Source organism: Zootermopsis nevadensis, unplaced genomic scaffold, assembly GCF_977971745.1.
Source record: "Zootermopsis nevadensis isolate Lab colony 2312 unplaced genomic scaffold, Znev_1.0 Znev_ptg000028l, whole genome shotgun sequence".
Classification (NCBI taxonomy): Eukaryota; Metazoa; Arthropoda; class Insecta; order Blattodea; family Termopsidae; genus Zootermopsis; species Zootermopsis nevadensis.
Genome location: NW_028259160.1, coordinates 15,638,830 through 15,657,471, shown reverse-complemented (window position 1 = coordinate 15,657,471; position 18,642 = coordinate 15,638,830). Strand labels below are relative to the sequence as shown.

At 40.6% G+C, this 18,642-nt stretch overlaps 2 protein-coding genes across 11 annotated transcripts in view; one reads left to right on the top strand and one right to left on the bottom strand.

Moving 5' to 3' along the window:
• The window catches only part of LOC110826649 (G protein-coupled receptor GRL101), a 138,550-nt gene that overhangs the window by 28,391 nt on the left and 91,517 nt on the right, over nt 1-18,642 (top strand). Inside the window, exon 1 of one of the 9 annotated variants that reach the window (XM_022057491.2) lies at nt 10,400-12,200. The exons of the other annotated variants lie outside the window; for them this stretch is intronic. The gene's annotated coding sequence lies outside the window, so the exon portion shown is untranslated. Of the gene's footprint in view, nt 1-10,399; nt 12,201-18,642 lie in introns of those variants that run through there. 9 annotated transcript variants of the gene reach the window in all.
• Nucleotides 1-18,642, bottom strand: part of LOC110826656 (otoancorin-like) — a 78,621-nt gene that overhangs the window by 17,198 nt on the left and 42,781 nt on the right. Inside the window, exons 1-2 of one of the 2 annotated variants that reach the window (XM_087357786.1) lie at nt 18,053-18,224; nt 17,190-17,434 (exon numbers count right to left, since the gene is read on the bottom strand). The gene's annotated coding sequence lies outside the window, so the exon portion shown is untranslated. Of the gene's footprint in view, nt 1-17,189; nt 17,435-18,052; nt 18,225-18,642 lie in introns of those variants that run through there. The other variant, XM_087357787.1, reaches the window with a different exon arrangement.

The following is an 18,642-nucleotide window of genomic DNA, read 5'->3' as shown; positions in this document are numbered from 1 at the left end:
CATCTGCCCTTCATCTGAACCTAAATATATATCAACTACTAAATGTTTTTCTTCCGTAACAGGCAAATGCCAATTATATTCGCGAGTTTCAAGTAATGGCTCAGAGGCAGTTTTTTCGCTACGCGTCTGATCGTGTTAAAATATTTGTGAAGTCGTGTTTAAATTCCCGAAAATATTTACAGATTTGAGAACAGAAACCTTAATTATTCGTGTTTGTTTTCCGTCTAATCACAATTATATATAAATAAAATTATACATAAGATATTAAAATATCATTTACATATTGGGTACATCTTTTTACTACATGTTTCGGTTACATTGAACCATCTTCAGGTGTAAAGTTAAAAGTTAATTTACAATATGACGCAATTATATCAACAGAAACCTAAAAATCTTAGGTTTTTTCTTAATTATATTGTGAGTAGGCGCTATAACCTTCTCTTTTCTCTAGTTAAGAATATAGCTAGCCAGTGAGGCCATCTTACTGTATTTGCACATGCATTCCGTTCTAAACCTCTTCTTCTCTCTCTCTCTCTCTCTCTCTCTGTCTCAAGAGGTCATTATCAGTGACAGAAATTTAATTCATTAGTTTGTCTATTAAAATCATACAATTCATGAAACGATGGTTTGTTATTATTATTTAGTGTTCTGTCTGACGACAGGTCCATATGAACAGGATCCTTCCATCCTTTTCTCGGACTGGGACCTGTTCATATACGTTCTTGGCAGATGATCCAGAAGTGGTTTGCCATTGCCTTCTTCTGTGTGTGAATGGAGTAATTGTTGGGATGCCACGGAGGAAAACTCCGTGTTGCCTAGACCACGGCCTTGCCCAACACAAGTTATAAATTCGGGCACCGCCGGGAATCGAACCCGAGACCCCAGGATTACAAGGCCAGCGTTCTAACCGCTAGACCACCTCATCTTATTATTATTCAGTGTTCTGTCTGACGACAGGTCCATATGAACAGGATCCTTCCATCCTTTTCTCGGACTGGGACCTGTTCATATACGTTCTTGGCAGATGATCCAGAAGTGGTTTGCCATTGCCTTCTTCTGTGTGTGAATGGAGTAATTGTTGGGATGCCACGGAGAAACCGGGGAAGCCCCCGGAGGAAAACTCCGGGGGCTGAAAGTTTAATTGTTCATGAGTTGGTATGTCCACTGGCCTCAAGTTTTACTCGAGGTTTCCGTTGTTGGTCTACGGTGAGCCGTGGTTGCGTTTTCTGTGCCTGGATTGTGAAGTTCACTGTCACTGATGATGACCTCTTGAGGTCGAAACGCGTTACTTAATGTGTAAACAGTTTTGTTTGGATGGCAGGGTTTTATTTATCAATTCACTGTACGGTATGAAAGGTTTTAAGATGTGGCAGAGAGTATAAATTATGAAGTTGGTCATTACGTACCCCAGGTTCCGGTTGTGAGTCCATAGAGAAACTTTTCGTGAGTTCGGCGGAGTTTGTATTGCAAACGTTGCTTCTCATTGCAATGAAATACAGTGCCTTGAAGTTTCATAACTTCTACATTCTGCTCCTGCCCAAATTACCGCATTACTAACATCTGGTTCTATAGCAATTTCGGTGTAGGGTTCATAACATTCAAACACTCTCCTTGTAGCGTAATGAATGTTAAACAGGAAGGTAATTATGGGATGTAAAAGCTGAGCGAGGTTCTGAAACTTTCTTACCTTTGGCGTACGTACAAATTTTTATATTATATGCATGACCATAGAAGGAAATTCTTTGAAAAAGGAAAAACAGAAACTTTCCACCACATTGAGCTGCCATTCGTGTGTTGATCTTGATGATTTCCACACACTTGCCCATCAAGATGAGGTCACAGATCGTGGTTCTTCGGTTTATTCCGTCAATGCAGGCTGACCCAGTAAAATTTCTACTGAAAAAGTCGATGAACCCCCTCAAATTAGGTACAGGTGAACGGAAGTACATGGTTTTTATGCCCATATTTATCCAGTGCTGCAAACATCGCTTTTACGGTAAATGAAATTACCTCTATTTTTTCTCTCTTATTGATATCGACTCTTTTTTTTTGTCGAAATGCCCGGGTATGAGAATTACGTTCATAAAATGTATACAATTTTTCTCCTAAAAACTACATCAGCGGCGAATAAGGTGATTTATATGCTGTGTAAAAGTGTGACTCATGTCGTATCGATTTTGCAGTTTGCCGCAGAGAAAAGGGGTCAGGAGATTTTCATAACCAAAGGCGAGTGAAAGTGAATTTGTGGCTTATGGAACAACCTTTTACACAGTAAACGATTTATTCTGTGTCAGGCTTTAACATAGATTGAAGGCGTTTTAGAACAACATTCTGAGGAGAGTTTTGGACCAAATAAAGATGACGTAACAGAAAAATCAAGAACTCTGCGTATGAGGAATTTCAAAGTGTTATATTCTGTATTTAAGCACACCGAATTCCTGATATAACGCGATATGATTTGTGCCCGTGATGTAATAGGAAATGCACTTATTGGATAAAATGTTACAGCAGCGTACTGATGGGAAAACGATTTAGGTCGGAGGATAATATTAAAATTGAAACACGGAAGTAGGATATGAGGGTGTTGATTATAATTTGTTTTTGGATGAAGAGATCTTGGTACGTCTTGCTACTGGCAGCGTCGCTATGGTTAAGAATGTACAGAGAGTGAGCAATTCTGTTCCAGGAACAACGATACTAGGCCTACAGAAGCAGCCTCGTTTTGTGTACAGTGCGAAATAATTATTGTTTATTTTGACTGCAAATTCAGCGATGGGTGCCCAAATTTTCGTGCTCTTAAGCAGATTATTTTGGTTTTAGAAACCAGAAATACCGTTTGCCTGTGTCACGCGAACCACTGTTTGAAAACAAAGCGCTTTCTCTCTTTTTCTTTCTTCATAAGTTTCATTCTTTTATAATTTCTTTGTGTAATTTTGTCGCTGTTATTTATTCCTTACTCTTGCCCTTATTTTCTAATCTCTTTTCTTCTTATTAGAATTTTTTTTTCTTGTTTCGTGTGTTTTGTTTCCGTGTTTATTATTTCTTACTTTTCCATATCATTCTTTCGTTATTATTCTCGTAGTTTAATAATCCGTTCTTCCTTTCTTTATTTCTCAATTATTTTTTTAATTCCATTTTTCGTCGTTTATGTCGTGTGTGCTCTCCTTATATTATCTGCGATTCATTTTTCATAACTATGAAAATATTCGTCGTCCTGGTCGCGACGTTCCATTGTGGTCGACTTTCGTAGATTGTAACTGAAATGTAAGAGTCTCAAATAGAGGAAGAATCCTCCCCCCCCCCCCCAACCCCTAAGCCTGTAGGACAGATGTGCTACGTCGTAAAACCAAGTGAACTGGTGCTCAGGTGCATTTACTTGAAAGTATATGAGGTGACTTTAAACACGTCTTATCCTTTAAGATCTGCAACCATTGTAGGTCTGTGTTCTCGTACAGTAATTTTTTTTTTTTAGAGAAAGAGATTCCCACCAAACTAACTCCAGTTCTAATGTGCATATGGGAGTGGGTGATATTTGAAGTAGGGTAATAATGATGGAGCGATTCATGTAGACTAATAGTACAAAGTAATTTTGAACTTGTCATCGCAAATGATACGAGACTGGCACACCCCGATGTCTGCGTATCAATTAATCGAGAGTGGGGAAGTGTATTTCGATATGGAGTAAAGGTTTTTTTATTTTCCAAATGAGTTCTCTGTGTTAGCATACTTCATTGCTGTTGGCGTTCGTTTGTCTCAAATGCAAATGTTCTGCACGACTAATCACATTATGGATACGCACATCACAGAGACAGACAATAGTTTCCATCCTGTGTCTTTTTGTATTCGCCATGTTGCAGAAGGTTCAGATTTAAAGTACAGGTTGAAATATGGTGCGTCATGTTTTTTGTTTTTAAAAATCTATTAAGATCGATTTAAGTCAAGAACGGGTTATTGGACTGATATTTAAATTCGGCGAATGACGTCTAATGCATGTACCCAGTACTAAATTTAGTCGAAATCGGTGGAACATTTTCGAAGATCAGAATTTGCGGTCGGACCATGCGACAAACTGATTATGAATTTACAGCTGACTAATTTGAATAACTTCTTGTCGGACGTTTTTTGAAAAGATTTTATTCACTTTAATCACCTGTTGCTGCCATTTTGAATGCTGTTCTAGTGAACCTCTGATTCACCTTACGACCTTCAACTTTTGTCATACCTACACGTAAAAGTAGATATAAACACGTGAATATTAAATTGTCAGCTTTCTCTTGAAAACTCACTTTTGTTCAAATGCTTATGAATCGGAAATAGTCGTTTGATGTGAGACAGATTTTATGAAAAGGTTTCATTGGGACGTAATGCCTGCCTGTCACATTTAGCATTGTCGGGCTGATTTAGGTTTCTGATTCGTCAGTAGTTTCATAGTGCTCTGGACTGGTTTGTCGACTCATTAAGCAAATGAGATTCAGTGTTAAAAAACTGAACTTGAATGTAACTAACGTAATTTGTTACATGAAATTTTATATTTGTACCGCTATGACTCTGTCGTCTGGGTGTCGTTTGTGGATACTCTGGCTGAAATTATGTTTGAGTATTTAAATTTTATCCTGTCCTTCAGTTATTTTATTAGTAAAGTTAGTGATGTGCTCGATGAGTTTGTTTGTCTGAAGTTGGAATGTAATGGGACATACTGCACTTCGTAAGTACTTTGGTTCATAAGAAGTGCCTATCAGATTTGAATTTTATTGTGGAAGTTTGAAGCTTTCTGGTTATGATGCATTATAATGTGCAAAATTGCTCTTTTGGAATTCGTCTAGCGTCTGAATTGTGAAATTATAAAATTCCAGAGTTTCTAAATCTGGATCTGCTTTCGTCATCAGGTGAAATGGGGGAGGAGGACAGAGAACGTGGTGTCCTCCTCACACCTAGTTGAGGTAGCCACAGACATGGATCGGTGTCTTCGAAACTAAATATTTCCTTGGGATGGTTTAATTTTGAATCATTTGAAGACATTCAGGGTGGCTGTGGTAACTGCCGAAAGAGCGCGCGGATAGTTTCCAGACATTCCAGACGCTTTGCTAAACACACATGAAGTTAACAGGCTGAAATTTGAAGGTGACGACATTCATTGTTTAGTACGAAGACTTGAGTAAGGCCGTGAAGTTTGGCTACAGTTGGGGCAACTTTGGAGGTGACCTTACTTAATAACTGTTGATGTCAACACACATTTATAGAACCAGTTCGGCTATGCAACCGCCACACGTCGTAGGCGTGAACATGGTTGGAAACGAAAGCAGATTTTAATTATACAGGGTGTTTCAATTTTTGCCGTAATCCCAACTAGTACACATGAACCTCTTCACGAGGAGGAGGGGGGATTGGGGGGGGGGGGTTATACTGGGGTGTGCCTGCCTCTGGTTTTGCTTTTACACCGTAGTACGGGCTGCGTTTTAAATGGCACACTCTGTAGAACGGAGAAACGTAAATGCTGGGAATGTCCGCATTGTTTTACAGTGCGTAACACTTTATTTAAATCACCTTCCCAAGGGATCTCTCTTGTGTCTGGAAGGTGGTCGTATTTCAAGGATCGAGGGTGGAGTGGGGGGTAGAAACATTACCTCTGTTTTTCGTTCCTGTGTGACTGAAGTTTGATTATCAAGAGGCGTGTTTTCACTGTGTGAACACCCGTGGGAGACCAAGGCCGTGAAGTTATTGTAATGGTCTCTGTAGCTACATTTTGGAACTGATCTGCGTCTGTAGGACACAGCAGAGTAGGTTTTGTAAGTTTTACTGATGATAGTAGCAGAGACAGTCCCCGAAGCTTCCTGTATTAAAAAAAATGATGGAAAATGCCGAGAATATGTGTCAGTTTAATAACGCTCGTTCGTCACAGAAGTTCCTGAGTTATTACATTTTCCGCGTGATTGAGCACGTGGCAGGTGACGTATTCTTAATGCGATCTACAACTTTAATTTGTATATTTTATGACTTTTTAAACCTTCCTTCAGTGGGATGGCAAACGCCCGCGAGGTCCAGTACAAATTGACCGACGTTTCAGAGATGCTTATTAGTCGTTCGCTCAGACATGAGCTATGGATCGGCGCGTAAGGGAGGGTACTGACGCTGTCTCCTAGTGATAGTGGGGAACGGAGGAGAACACTTTTCTCTGTACTACTGAACACAAAAACATCAATGCAGACTGAATTACTTACAGCGGCTGAAGATATTTTACAAAGCTTCTATTCCACTTAATTCCCCATTATCTTCTTCTGCATCTTCTTCCTCCCTCTCGTTTTCCTCACTACTGCTACAACTGTTGGTATCACTGCCATCTTGTAAATTAACTGTAATTTGTTCCGAAATGTCATCAAGAACAGGTTCCAACCGCAAGTAATTCTGTTCGCACTGACGGGATTTGTTGCACCTCGAGGTCCATTCTTCCTTTGTGATGCTACTAAACTTTTCCTCAGCTAGTTTCATAGCATCATCTAGACGGAAACTGACATTCTTTCTGGCGACATATTCTTTGACCAATCCCCATATCAGTTCAATCGGATTCAGATCTGGATGATATGGCGGCAAGCGAAGGGCAGAGTGGCCATGTTCAGACAGTAGAGCGTCAATTTTGAATGTTTTGAATCGTGGCTTACGCAGTTTAATTAGAGAATACAATTCGGGCTTACACATTCCGTCACTGAAAGGAATGCTACGATCTGAAAGCCAGTCGATCATAGCACTTTTTCGAGATGAAGAAGTTGGAGCCGGATTAAGTTGTACGTTATGGTAAGCTGCATTGTCCACTACTAATACCGAATTTGGTGGAAGGTTTGGAATTAACTTCGTTTTGAGCCATCTTTCATAGTTGTCAAAATTCATATCATGATGATAATCTCCAGATTTTGTCCCCGATTTAAACATTAACAAAGCATTTGGAATGAAGCCATTTTCATTGCCAGCGTGTACGATGATGACTCGCTGTCCTTTGGAGACGGGTGCAAGTAGACCTGCATTTGTACCATCACCCCAGGCATGTCCTTTCGTGTGTGAGGAGTGAATGTACGTTTCGTCCATGTAGATAATAGGTCGCCCCTCATTTCTGTAACGACTTTACGTCCCCCTATTTTCTTTACACCTCTGCCCACGCTTTGCATTCTGTTCGTGCTGAGTAGAAACAGCGATGAATATGAAATGCCTATTAAAAATGGGTCAATGTTTTTGAAATGGAATTTACCACACGAAGTGAACTCGGTCGCTTCTGCCTTGCAACTGAGCTCTGAGTTCACCCCACCCACTGTTCGGGGTGGAAATGCACTGCACATCTCAAGGCCATAGCTCATGTCCTAGCAAACAGCCTATACTCGCCACCTGATTAATATTCTCATCGCCCTGATGATGGAGGCAGTAGGCAACTTTGAAATCCCCGGTGCAACAACCCAGAAGAAAGCCATCTTCAGACTCGCCTCCGTGAGAACTTGAAATGTGAACCTAATTAATGATCGCGCTGTTTTTACGTTGTATGTGTTTTAACGAAATTGATTTAAATTTTATCTGAATTTGTGTAATATTTGCAGTCGTAATTAAGTATTAATGAGTTCGTGTATGGCAAGCAAAACCTTTATTATGTTCCTGAACTCATTTCATTATTTTCTTCAGTAGGGAAAGTGAGATGACGCTTAATAATTGAGTGGATCTCCGTGTAACTACGGGCGAAGTGGTCCGTTCTAACACAGTTGCGAGCTTAATTCCTGCATTAACAGAAACAAACACGATTCGTTGTCGCCTGAAGGCGTTAAAACATAAAACGAAGCTCCTGTTCTTGTCATCTTTATGTCAATTTAAATTCAAAATCGACTGCGTTTTATCGCAATCCGTTTGGCAGTAATGAAGTAACGTCGTGTCTTTTATCGGTTCGTACGATGTTGTTACTTAATTTAATTTTAATTATTGTGCGTGCCATCTGTTGAAGGCTGTTTATTTACATTACTACTGTTGTCACTTGTTTCGATTGTTGAGAAGTCGTTATCGATTATGCGTGGTTATTTTCCATTAGTACTGTTGTCACTTGTTTCGATTGTTGAGAAGTCGTTATCGATTATGCGTGGTTATAGGCGTATTCAGGCGTTTGAATTGGATAAAATGGATCAGAGTATCATGGAAGTTATTTGAGGCTTGTCAGCATATGCCAACGTTTCGGAGAATTATAATATCTCCATCTCTAGGGCTGAAGTGGCAATACTGGGAATTGAATTGAAGGGATTATTCCTTCCTAACAATGTCACTTCAGCCCCGATAAAGGAGGAAATTTATTTCTCCGAAACGTTGGAATTTACCGATGAGTCTACTAACTGATCCCGAAAACTGTTTTGCGTATTACCAACAGTAATGCTCGTAGCCGTGATAATTATAGTTCTGTCAGAGAGTCCCTGGAGGTGTTTCGGGGACGGCTTAAATTTCCAGATTGTTTCCACACGTTAGTTCTCGTTTGGAAGGGCTGGCGATATGTAACTGGAAACTTCTGAACGGAGTTTACTGGAGCGATAAAACACGACGGAGAACAACGGAGGGGCGCGTTTTAAATGATAAAATGTCACTGTTGAATTTTGGATTGTTCCACCTTTTTCAAACTGAACACGAAGAGCGTCTTCCGGAAATAGGACCCATTCATGCATGCAGTTTCTAGTATTTTTTGATGATCAGAACTTGTGTTTGGTGATTTGTGAAGATGTACGCGGACCGTGTCTGTTTGATGTTTGTTTTGGTGCTTTCAATACAGACAGACACCGTGTTCACATCTTATTTCTTTAGGGTAAAGAGAGGAAATAAAGTTCCATTTCGGCAAGACTGTACAAGCAAATAGATAAGTGAATGGGGTATTAATGCACGGGTTTTGATTTATTTTTAACAAGATGGCGCCCCCCCCCCCCCCAATACGAAAGAAGCCATGGTATATCGTGTTTCACAAGATTAAGGGGTCGTGTGACGCCGAGCCTCACACATGTTCTCCGACATCTGACGTCTTCCAACAGCTTTAAAAATAAAATAGTAGTAAGGAACTACCCATCAACGGGAGTCTCCAGGTTCACATGACAGTTTCTTGGTTGCCTAGATACGGGATAAGATCGAGTTTCGTCTGGGAAACAATTTGTCATTTATTTATTTATTTATGCCAGTTCACTTCAAAGTAAGTGAATCTGTCTCACGTGCTGTCAATTTTTAGCGTCGGACGGGAAATGAATAACCATTAATTGCGTTATTAATTAATTATCATATTATTCAGCGCAATATAATCTGAGCTGCTGATGGTGTCGTTAAATAAACAATGCACAGATTCTCGCCTTGTAGCAATTGTGTCCGTTCAATCAATTCTTCAGTTCTGTACATCGACCTAACTGAGCAAAGAATTTCCTGGAAAAGACCGGAAGTCTGTCATAAAATGATTCTGTGTGCTAACAACTTCCTGGAAGTTTCTCCAGTCCACTTCGTACATTAATATTTTTGGAGCACATGCACACAGTGTTAGAAGATTTCCAAACAGGAAGCTGTAGCCCACTGTCCGTCCTTCTAGAAACAGCGACCTGGCAATCCACTCGAATATTCATTATTTTTATTTGACAAATTAATTTTTGTTACTTATTCTCTTATAATCTGATATTTTGTGGTTTTCCTCTGTCACTCCAATCAGATCACGTTCTTCCCAGAACCTTTTCTGATTCATTTAACGGCTCTGCCTCAGAAAGCGTCCTCCCCGATATTTGAACCCAGTTTTCACGTTCGCTGGGGCAGGGATAGATTCTATAACCCAGACGAGAAATGCTTGTGTGGTGCGATAAAGTCTCAGTGGTATGCTGACCAGCAGGTATAAGGGCTAACGGAAGGGAAGATAACAGATGTAGGGAGCAGGTCTTGACTACTGCGGGGTTGCCATATCACGAGACTTGAGATGCTTAGAACTAAGAACTTCTTTGTCTCTCATTTCTCTTAAACTTGTCATGCTACACTCGTTTCTTGGAAGCCTTGTTTTGATTTGTGCTGTTATGTGTTCCTGCCACAAGACAAGCTTGTATCTGTATTCGTTGTATTCTTTATCATTGGCCAGAATACGTATCTGTATTCCAGGAACCATTAAAGTAGAAGAAGTCAATCGCTTGCTTATTTTATTCACATTTCGCGATTCGTGTCGAAACGTAAGTGCCGATCCCATCTGCCGTTCGACGTGTACCCTACGTCCGGCTGTAAGCCTAATTTTTACAGCCCATAGGTATGGAACTATTAACGCCTGTTGTGAAAAGAACGAGCTCTCTGTTCATGTGGCAACAAGGTTACATTTCATCCGGCTGTGTCAGGGAGTCTAAATATAAATGCGTGACCTCATAGTCATCATGGCTGGCCCTTCAACAAGTTGTGCTTTCATGGAGCTCGAAGAAATACAAGTTTTAAATGAAGTTTTAGAAGACGAAAGTGTAAGTGAATATACTTCGGACGATGATGGTGTATTTGACAATGATTATACACAGTTTGTGACTCCTGGAACTCACGTGATTAGTGATAGTGAGAGTGATAATGATAGTGAGGAAATACAGGAAGAAATCGTACACGTAGGATTGGGAGGGGTGTCCAGTAAGTTTGTGTGGGAAAATATAGACTCATTTCCTGCATCACGAGAAACATTTTGTAATGTATATGGTCCCCAGTTCGACACTGCTGGACTAGATGTCGTGAGTTCATTCGAGAACATTTTTGATGTACCTCTTGTACAGCTGATTGTAGATGAGACCAACAGATATGCTCAGCAGGAAATTTCTAAAAGTGCCCATCCTCTCACATTTCGCTCTAGTATTAGGAAGTGGAAAGATGTTACAGTGGACGAAATGTACGTGGTTTTGGCTCTATTTATGTTGATGGGCATTGTACAAAAACCTACCCTTAAATCTTACTACGCAAAGAACCGGTTGCTGTCCACCCCGTTTTTTCCTGAGACTTTACCTCTGGAAAGACTAGAGGTAATAAACAAATTTATGCATTTTGTAGATAATAGTAAGGAACATGAATATCAAGGACCTCCCAAACTTTTCAAAATTTATCCAGTCATTCAGCACCTAAATAACAAGTTTCAAAATTTATATCTTCCATCCCAGAACATTTCGATAGACGAGTCCTTGACTCTGTGGAAAGGTCGTTTGTCTTTCAAACAATACATTCCCCTCAAGGCTGCTCAATTGGGCATAAAAACGTTTGAACTATGCGAGTCTAGCTCTGGCTATGTGTGGTCTTTTCTCGTGTATACTGGAAAAGACATGGAACTGACGAATCAGTTTGTGACTGCAGAAACAAGCAAAACTGCAGTAATTGTAGTCAAACTGTTAGAACCTCTTCTTGGTCGTGGACACACAGTGTGGATGGACAATTTTTATAATTCACCACATTTGGCTCGGTTCTTAAAGTCTAAAAAAACAGACTGTGTTGGAACTTTACGTCCTAACTGGAAAAATGTCCCTCCTGCAGTGAAGAATATGAAATTGAAGAAAGGAGAGCACTGTGGTCAACACTCTGGAGATGTGGCAGTTCTCGCGTGGCAAGATAAGAGGCGAGTCACCATGATATCTACATACCACAAACATGATATCTGTGTGACTATAAATACAGCAAAGCAAGAACAAACAAAGCCTGTGGTTGTTCGTGACTACAACAAACACATGCTGGGAGTGGATATGAAGGATCAGATGCTCCAGCCTTACTTGCTAGAGCGAAAGAGAGGAACAAAGTGGTACATGACATTGTTCAAGAGACTACTCAATGTAGCAATACATAATGCAATGGTCATGTATCGGTGTGTTCCAAATAACAAAAACATAGACACCCTAAGATTCAGAATTTCATTAGCCCAAGGCCTCGTGGAAAAACACGGTCCTGGTGTTCCGCGTCCTGTATTCGGCCGTCCGTCACTTGAGCCCCCACCTAAGAGACTCTCAGAACGACATTTCCCGGACCGTATTCCTCCCACAGCAAAGAAGGCAAGACCTCAAAGGAAATGTGTGGTGTGTACGAAACACGGAAAGAGGAGAGATTCTAAATATTGGTGTAGTAAATGTGGGGCAGCGTTGTGTATAGAAGGATGTTTCAAGAACTACCACACAAAACTAAACTTCTAATCCACCTGCTTCCATTGCTCACACACAGGGTGCTCATGTTATAAGGTAAGATTATAAAACTATCTTTTAATGATGATTTTCCACTCCCTCGGTTATTATGCGTGGAATGGTAGGATGGTTTGTGAATGATGAATTGCAGATGGCGCGGAAGCATGTGGTTGTGACCGACTTGGTGTTTTTTCACGACAGTTGCCTAAATGGACTCTGGAGAACGACGAAGAATTTGATGTTTTCAGGTTTCTGAGCCTGGATTTCAATCCGAGATTTCCCGAATGCGAAGCAACAGTGATGCCAAACAATCTCTTTAATGCACTTACTGGTTTGAAGATTCCTGTCTTCTGGGTTGTTGCGCCGTGTAGTGTGACCTCTGAAAATTTGGCAGACGTCGACCAGACTACACAGCGCAACAACAGAAAGAAATCTTCATACTCACCGCTGTGAAAACCTCAAATATAACATTTACTAGTTTGTAAGACTTGAGGTTCTCACAGCGGTGAGTATGAAGATTTCTGTCTTCTGGGTTGTTGCGCTGTGTAGTCTGGTCGATGTTTGCCAACGTTTCAGAGGTCATACTGCCTCCGTCATCAGAGTATGAAGATTTCTGTCTTCTGGGTTGTTGCGCTGTGTAGTCTGGTCGATGTTTGCCAACGTTTCAGAGGTCATACTGCCTCCGTCATCAGAGTATGAAGATTTCTGTCTTCTGGGTTGTTGCGCTGTGTAGTCTGGTCGATGTTTGCCAACGTTTCAGAGGTCATACTGCCTCCGTCATCAGAGTATGAAGATTTCTGTCTTCTGGGTTGTCGCGCCGTGTAGTCTGGTCGATGTTTGCCAACGTTTCAGAGGTCATACTGCCTCCGTCATCAGGGCGCCCTGATGACGGAGGCAGTATGACCTCTGAAACGTTGGTTAACATCGACCAGACTACACAGCGCAATAACCCAGAAGACGGATATCTTCATTTACTAGTTTGTTTCTTAAAATTAAAACATCCCGACGACTTTAATTGGGTTCTGTAAATCAACGCTCTTGTTGACAAGCTCATAGTTCTGCAGCTGGTCAACTCTGCTTTTTAAGATTTATTTTAAATGTTATTCATACATTTTACACTTTGATCTTCCACCAAATATTTTATCAGCGTTGAACACGTGCGATCGTGTTCTGGTCTTATTATCCCTCTCTTCATTATTAAATTTTAAAAGCTTATCTCTCAACCCGGTTAGCTTGCAGAGTTGTAATTTACATAAGATTAAAATTTGCATGCAAACTCGCGGGAGTGTTGAGTAACTTGTAGTTGGCGCAAATGGTCAGCTTCCAGCCTGGACTGTTTTTCTCTCTTCCAAAATGCATTTGGCAGTGGAATAAGAGCAGACAGGGGTGTCCATTCTTCACTCAAATGTTCTCGGTGATTATACGTACTTCGAAGCTCGGTAAGACTTTTATTCCGAAGGTACCCAGTTCGAATATCGCCTGCTCTACTGGCAGTCCTTATTCAGGCTTTGCGGTATTTTTCTCAGTCTTTCCAGGTGGATGCCTCGAATAGACCACGACATGTTCCTTCCAAATTCTTGCCTCCTCACAATTGAAGATAATTTTCTCGTCTTGTTGTTATATGATTTCTGTAGTTTAGTTGAAAGACTGGACGGGCTATCCGATGTTAAAAGTGTAGAAAATTACACGACGAGGAGCTTTGCAGTTTGCATCCATTGCCTAATGTTGTTAAGGCGATTAAGTAAAGAAATATATCTTGGGTGAAATGTGTAGAAGACGCGGGAAAATACGAAATTTGTGACAGTTTTTGGATGAAACAATTTTTTGGAAATATAAGAGCGTATATGAGGATAATATTAAAACGTTTATTAGAGAATTAATTTGCCTGATAATTTATTTATCTGATAATTTACACATAGTTAAGAATATTTGCAACTTGGAACAAGGAGAACAGTTTTTAAAAATGTTTTTTGTCTGTTTGTCGTGGTTTTATCCTGTAATTTCGCACAGATAAAGAAATATTTGTGAGTTTGGAGAAATATAGTTTTGGTTCACTGCGTGTACCATATTAACATTTTTCTATTTTTCTAATTTCCATTATTTTCAGACGACTGTATTGCGTCTCTGTCGCCACAAACGCCACGTAATAAATTTAGCAGTCCGTGATTCAGACGGCGTTTTAATTCACAAAGCAAACATTTCCCGCGCAATCTTGGGCGTGCATTTTTAATTTGAAAAAAAACCTTCCTTTGCATTGAAGTTTGAGGAAAATGGGAGGAGAGAGTTTAGGTTCTGCATGAATGAAGTTATTTCAGCACGTTTGAAAGTTTGCGTTCCGGATTAACGTGGGTAATCGGCCTCGAATGTGCTGCTCCTATTGAGGAACGGAGCAGTTACTAAAAGACGCGAAACGAATAAAATTTGCCCACGTGTTCGTAATAACATTTTTGTTTTATTAATTTTTTATGCTATTATTTGTACTACACACATTTGCTAAAGGATTGGACCCACATTTTGACGGTCCCTGGCGTAAAGCTCAAGATGGCAGCCAGTAGTAGAGAGAGAGGGGACAGATCATTCGCAAACGCAGGCAAGGATGCACGCGAAATCTCCACCTGTTCGCATTTTCCCGCTGGTCGCCATGTTGTTCAGAAGCAGACTTATTAATTTCGTATTACCTCGTGGAGCAGCTGACGGAACAAGGACGACCGCGTGAAAGTTTACTTTCACTCGCCTTTTACGCCTGTGAGGAATTTCTTGAGCAGCGATCATCAGCTTCTGAAGACGATGTTTTGTTCGTGCAATCGCTGATTTGTAACTTTCAGATCATTTCTGTCTTTTGTTCATTTACTGTTCCCTGTCACTCTGGGTTTTTGAATTTCCTTTCCTTCTGTTGCAATGTGATTGATCGCCTAATGTTTGCAGTACACGTGACTTGAAACCAAATGTGGCTGACCTTTACATCAATCATAGCGATCAGCCAACATCTCTCGTCTCGTGTCAAACCAACTATTTGTACGTACTCGCCAGGTTATTTTCCTCTGAGAATCGTCTTCTGGATTCGAACCTACTATGTTTGCTTTCAGTCTCTGTAACTCAGTGTAATATAGTGAATCTTTGTAACCCGATGCAATTTCTTGTATGTGAAAGTCGGAGAAAGGATTTTCTTCTCTCATTCATCTTTCCAAATCTTGGACCATTCCGGAGTTTTAATCTGGCCCACGTACGGATTCTAGTTATTTGAACGGCGCCAAGGAGTTTATTTGTTCAAATCCGCTAATATTGATGCACTGAAGTCGATGATGTAATGATGTATCGATAGTCAGACCAGAAAATAGTCAGGGGTTTATTTAACTTAGATGTTACAACTGTGATTGTTAATATTTTCCGTCAAATCACAATTTTAATAAGATAATAAAATATAAAATATTTAAAATATCATTTCACGTTCCGCATCGAATGATCGATTTACAAATTGGAACGTCTCTTACGACATTTTTCGGTTATATTTAACCGTCCTCAGGTATAAATTAGATTGGTAAATTTAAAACTCGAATTACAATTATTTACAATGTTATGCAGTTTATTGAAATGTTCTTATCAGATTACTCTTATATATTAGAACGAAGGTATTGTTTTTTATATGGCGTGGTTCATCTGATGTTCAATATTCCGGTGGCGAGTATGTTGAAAAATAGCTGGACACTTGCTGTATCTGTTGCAATAAATATTTCCATGAAATTGTGTTTTGTTTCTGTAAACGGCCCCAGGGAAACTTACTTTGTGGACGAGCCTCGTAGTCGGTGATGAGTTGATAGAGACATGACGTGTCTAGCGGAAGACATCTAGAAGTATTACAATTAGTAAATCGATCATTCGATGCGGAACTTGAAATGATATTTTAAATATTTTATATTTTATTATCTTATTAAAATTGTGATTTGACGGGAAATATTAAAATATTAACCTTATTCACAATGTGACGCAAATATACTACCTTATGAACTGTGATTGTGTTTTGTTTTCCCCCATGTGCAATTGCATGGCCTGTATCGAGGATTGCGGGACAATTCTTTTAAATCCTGTACTCGAATTGAAAAAATTGGCACTTGTATGTTTGTGGAGATGGGGCAGTGTCCATTTTTCTGGTTCCGGAAAGTTGTCAGACCTGCGCACGCTCGTCTTGTTCGCGAAACCATTAAACGACGACTTATAACAGGATGCCTTCTCCCTCTGTCCGCCGCTCGTAGTTTGTTTTATACTGGAAACAGGTTTTTTTGTTGTTTTATGCGTGAACCAGCTCAATCAATCGTTTATTAGGTTCTGTTTTTCAGAAGACTGTCTCAGCCAAATATCGGTTTATGCCGCCCACAGTTCGAAGATCTCTAATGGCTTTATTATATTGCTTTTGAACACACAGAAAATCGACGCCGAGCGTCGCGGCATTCTTGCAAGGTACCGTGTCCTGTACAAGTAGACCTCGGGATGTCATATTAAACTTTATTTGAAAAACCGACGCCGCTGGAATACGCCATATTTCGAACATATGAAGATCAAGATACCATTGTACACATATTAGAAAACCGACGTGCATATAATTAACGCACGATAATGAGGTATCAGATCCTGTGATCGCATGTTTCATCTGCATAAATTAGTGAACTGATTTAGATGAAATTTATCTTTCAAATTAATCTAATTTTGTTCGTATCGGTCTGATATAATCTCCTGTTACTTAATTATCGGTACGTTTGCGTATATTTCTGCAGGGACTATGAAGATGACTGTGTTATGAGATATTAGTCCGTGACTTATCGCCCTGACGATGGAGACAGTAGGCATCTATGAAACGTCAATCAATTTCTACGACACTACACGGCGCAATATCCCTCAGAAGACTTTTAATTTCCGTAATCGCAGTCGTGAAATCCTAAAAATCTGGATTCGACAGCCTCAGCTCTGTTCGTATGCAAAGAGCGGAAATGTTCCCCGTCCTTGGCTCAGAGGTGAAAGTTCTCATATTTCGTACTGAACACAGATGTTTACCTTTTGAATTAGAAGTGTTTATCTCTGTGTCTGCGGCAGCACACCTGGAGGGAGAACCAGAATTAGATGCGCCGTGTTCTCAGTCAGCTACTCATTATGGCAGATGGCGTGCTCATGGCGATGCTGATTAAAGAAGCTCTTTTTTTCCTGGAGAAGCTACGGAGACTGAAGATCACTTTTCTTGTTAGTGGTTTTCCATTCGGTTGTTTTAGGCCCCTGAATCAACTTCCGAGGTTATGAAGCGACTGGAAAGAGATATAAGGAGGAAAGTAAAATGAAAATGAGACGAAATAAAGAAGTTAATAATTTAGACAGAGACAGAAAGAGAGATAAATAATTGCATAAATAACTCTCCATAATAAAGCAGGTAACATGCACCCGGTTATGTCATTTTCGACTAAAGTGTTTCTCTCCAGAGGACGTACTTTTAGATATGGGTAATTCTGACGCCAGTAAATGTAAGTGGCTGTCAGTGGAGCTCCTCGGCGGTCAGCACCCCACTTAAGAAACCCCGATAATAATCGTAAAGAGCTGTAACTAGCGATCGACGACATTTTTATATTACAGGACACCATGAAGACTATCATATTTTTAAATTTACCGAACCGCATCGAAAGTTGCCACAGAATCAAGTTGTTTGTCCGTTGTTGTCGTCCGGGCTGTGACGCCGTGGGCACAAGCGTTTCGGAGGCACCTACTACCTCTGTCTTCAGGACCTATGCGCCCCGAAGATGGAGGAAATATATTCCCCCGAAACGTTGATTTACTCCTGGAAGTCCATACGGTGTGTCAGCCCAGACGACTGCCATGGACAATCTGTGTCAGAACCTCGGATCTCAACTTTCCTTCTCCTTTGTACTCACCTGCCGCTGTGAATACGCGCATTCATCGCTTTCAGAATTTCGTTGCAAGACTGATACTGAAGTTAGTGAAGTGACGTAGCAAATCGCCCTATCACTTATCAAAGTTGACGTCTCCAGAGCAGAGCGGGATGCTGAAAGGGGTTTGCTACATATAAAAGCACTCCAGAGCAAGGTAGCACGGCAACTCGTCTCTCAATGCTTGCCAATGATTATTTTCAAGACGCATGTTTACCTCTGTCTTGCGACATCATCTTAGACGGTAGTGGGTAAAACTGCCCGCGGGCCTGGAGCTACCCACGAGATCCGTATTTCTTATCTCCACATGCTCTTCTCCGTGCGTTATTGTCAAACACTCTTTGTGCGCGTCTGTGTAAAAAACCTGAAATAGTTTTGCGTATCGGTGGTCTAGCGGTTAGAACTCTGGCCTTGTAATCCTGGGGTCTCGGGTTCGATTCCCGGCGGTGTGTTGGGCAAGGCCGTGGTCTAGGCAACGCGGAGGTTTCCTCCGGGGGCTTCCCCGGTTTCTCCGTGGCATCCCAACAATTACTCCATTCACACACAGAAGAAGGCAATGGCAAACCACTTCTGGA